Genomic DNA, 4,374 nt, shown 5'->3' on the forward strand with positions numbered 1-4,374 from the left:
TTGGCTAGGCCCCTACATGGTTCACAGAGTACTAACAGGAGGAGCACTCATACTTGCAGAGATGGACGGAGAGATTTGGCCAAAACCTATCAACTCAGATGCAGTCAAGAGATATTATGTTTAGGATTGTTTACATTTCTTCACTTGATGTAACTGGACTATGCTTGACCTGATTCCCATTTAAGAGGGGATACATAGGCAGCCATGTGGGTTCGGTCACATCTCAATAAGATCTTCATTTTACCATGGTCAAAAACTGGGGCAGAATTTTAAGGAGGACCCTCAAAATTCTGAAGCAAGTCCAGCAAACTTCGTCATACACAGAGCAGTCGAAGAATTGCTTTTAAACTGGGGAAGAATTTTGAGGAGGACCCTCAAAATTGTAAAGTAAAGAAGTTGCAATGTTTCTAAAATTTGTCACAGTCATTGGTTCATCTAACTTACTTGATATCGCATACTACTATATTTATCAAATGCATGCATATTTTTCGAAAACTTTATTTCTATGGCAGCCAGATGCTACCCAGGGTAACTCAAATAGGATCTAAAGACAAGAGCACAGGCAAGGAAGAAGACAAAAACGCGAACCAACCTTCCCCCACAGAACTCAAAATTTTTCTTTGAATGCAGGTACAATAAGATAACGATACTCGCAAATACATCAAGACACTGCCTTCAGATTATCTAGCACAAATATCTTCAGCTAAGAAATACTTTTCCACTTGCCTCGTATTCTTTGCATGAGGCTAAGCATTGCCTCCTTAACTGCATAAGGCTAAGCACTGCCTTTCTTTGCACGAGACTAAGCATTATCTCCTATTTTGCCTGAGGCTAAGCCCTGCCTCCCTAATTGAATAAAGGCTAAGCACTGCCTTTCTTTACATCGAGACTAAGCATTGTCTCCTATTTTGCATAAGGCTAAGCCCTACCTCCCTAATTGCATAAGGCTAAGCACTGCATTTCCTTGCATGAGACTAAGCATTGCCTCCTTTCTTTGCACGAGACTAAGCATTGTCTCCTATTTGCACTAGGCTAAGCATCGCCTCCTTAACTGCATAAGGCCAAGCCCCGCCTCTCTAATTGCATAAAGGCTAAGCATTGCCTTTCCTTACATCGAGACTAAGCATTGTATCCTATTTTGCATGAGGCTAAGTCCCGCCCCCCTAATTGCATAAGGCTAAGCACTGCCTTTCCTTGCATGAGACTAAGCATTATCTCCTTTCATTGCATGAGACTAAGCATTGTATCCTATTTGCACGAGGCTAAGCATCGCCTCCTTAACTGCATAAGGCTAAGCATTGTCTCCTTAACTGCACAAGGCTAAGCACTGCCTTCTTTGCATGAGACTAAGCATTGTTTCCTATTTTGCATGGAGCTAAGCACCGCTTCCCTTACTTGCATGAGACTAAGCACTGTCTCCTATTTTGCATGAGGCTAAGCCCTGCCTCCCCCTCTTGCATACGGCTAAGCACTGCCTTTTCCTCAAGATTAAATACTATCTCCATTATGCTATTTAAGACCTAGCACTGTCTTCTATTCCCCTGCAGCTAAGCATTGCCCAAGCTCTGTTTCGCTTTACATATGATGTAGCATCTTATCTTTGCATCTCATGGGCTGAAACATTGCCATCTTTCTCCAAAGGCGTCATAGTCCAAAGGCATTATCCTCATAGTCGGAAGACACCATTCTATGGCCTGAGGATCTCTCAGTATTGCACATCATTATTCAAAGGCGTCATGGTTTAGAGGCATCATTTTTATGGCCCGAGGACATCATTTCATGGCCTGCGAATCCCTTATCACATGATTCATGACCCAGGACATCATGGTATAAGGACATCATCTTCACCGTCCAAAGACAGCTTTCATGGTCCAAAGGGAATTCGCATCATGTTTAAATTCTCGCAATAATCCATATATACTTGCATGCATCGTGTTTTAAGTTTTGCAGGTAATCCAGGAAGTGACCGTTCTCCTAAAGGGAGAAATCTTCTCTTCGGTTTCCGTTCAACATTCACATCCTACAATTATTTCAAATGCAGCCAGCCACCATTAGTTACCCATTTTTACTTGATAATCGTTTAGATACTCGTTTTGAGATACATCCATAACATTTCAGATTCACATTCATGATTTCGCGCAAATTCATCTGATATTGTCCTACCCAAAAGAACCCTTTCCGAAGCATACGACCGTTCCTATAATAACTCTATCGGTAGAGTTCACCGTTGGATCCAGAACTACACACAGCCTAATATATAGGCAACTCAGGAACCAGGGATCAACCCCCATTTTTTCAAATCACACCATCCCTTGCTCAATTCGGCCAAAATTGGTCATCATATTCTTTACCCGATAACTCTTTCATCATTTCCGGGTAAAGAGGGGCAGTTGTTGATACACAATTTTGCCCTCATATTTTTCAAAAAATATATATACTTTCAAAATAGCATTTTTGCATCATTATTTAGTTTACAAACCTATACAAGCATTTTCTATAATTTTCCATAATTTTCAGAGCTTTAAATTAATTTTCCTGTGTTTAAATTATATTTAAATAACTAGTAATTATCCTTTTAAATTATTTTGTAATGACTTAGTTACCTAAAATAATTATTTTGCACCTATAATATATGTTTCAAACATTTTATCTCATTCCATATAATTACATTAACATTTTAAGCTATTTATTTAATTTTGCAATAATAGCCTATATTCATATACAAATGCTCCTTATTTATTCTATTTGTGTAAAAACTAGTATTTTATATTTTTATAATGTTAAATCATTATTATTAATCATTTTAGTGCATAAAAAATATTTCACTCATTTACTAATTATTTTTATAAATTATTTTACTAAATTATACGTGCTTAAAAGAGCTGGCCCAATTTTGAGTTATTTTCAGACAAGACAAACCCAAATCCCTGGCCCAAAACCTCAAGCTCAATCCCAGGCAACCCTGCCCAGTCCAAAACTGACTCAGACCCCCTTAAACCATAACCTTTGATCAAGAATGATCAACGACTCACAACCCTCAACCACTCTTCTCTTATAACCCAATCCCTAAACCCTAGAGACCATTGTCTCTGTCTAGCCGCCCTCAAACGCTCCTCCCCCACAAAAAACCCTAATTGCCGCCTTCCATAAATTTTCTCCTAATCCCGGCTACAATGGGATTTTCCTCTTATTTACTTACCATATTTGTGTGTTTCAGCTACTGGTTGATTCTCCATAGAATCACCTAGTACTTGCCTGAACATGGCAAGTACTACCTCTCCGATTCTATCCGAATGAGTCCTATTTCTTGAATCTGGACCGTATTTCGTTTACACGCGTCTGATTCTACACTGTGTGAGTCCGATTTCTTTTGGATTTAGGCTGATTTACACTTTCCCTAAAAAACTAGGGTTTACCGAATTTCTCTCTTAAATCGATTTCAAATTTATTTGCATTTTTTCTTTACTTATTTTTTGCTTAATTTACTCCGTTTGCTTGTGTGTTTGCTCAATTTTTGACTGCTACATAAACCCCCTCATTTTCCCTTCTGAGGTGGAACGGAAAAGAATTGATTCTTACTAAAATTTGGGTCTTTGCTACTCTCTTGCTTGGTATTCTATACTGGCCGGCTGAAAGACAAGGCCATTAGCATTTTGATACCTGTTCCTGGTGCGAGCATTGCCCCGAGTTCATCGAAGCTCTTGGGAACTTTGACGCATCGAGGTTTCTGGGTTCTTGTGGATTTTTTATTCTTTATTGTTGTCCGTTAACTGGTAAGCTACTTGACTCTTACAATTTCATCCCTATGTGCCTTCGATTTGCATGTGTTCTCGCCTCTGAATTTCCTGGCTTAATATGTTTTTCTAGTTTACTTTTGTGCCCGATTTTGTTAATTCTACTTTGTTCTAAGTCTTTTAGCATCTAACTTCTTCCTAATACTACTAGTTCTGAGTATGCCTAAGTCCAACTTGGATAATCTGATCCTCTTAAGTGTATGGGTGTCTGGATATTCCCTAATACATACTTACTTGCTTTGTCCTTAATCTCTATAATGAATGCTTCATACTTGTGTTAGAACTTCCTATGGTAATTGTGACATGTTCACATGCTCTTTTGTCACTCAGCATGATCCCCCTACCACATTTGTGATTGACTAAGATCTTGACAGTCATCTCAACTTGATCTCTCTACCCTGTTTGAACTATTTTGCTTTATGACATAACCTAGATCTTCTCTAGTAGGTTAGTCTATTATATTAATCCCAGAATACCTACATGTGTTTGCTATCACACACTGTCCTGAATCTCTACAATGTCCGTCTTGCATGTACAATGTGTTGCAATTTGTATTAAAATCATTTTCTATCGACTATGA

Source organism: Nicotiana tomentosiformis, chromosome 4, assembly GCF_000390325.3.
Source record: "Nicotiana tomentosiformis chromosome 4, ASM39032v3, whole genome shotgun sequence".
In the NCBI taxonomy this organism is placed as follows: Eukaryota; Viridiplantae; Streptophyta; class Magnoliopsida; order Solanales; family Solanaceae; genus Nicotiana; species Nicotiana tomentosiformis.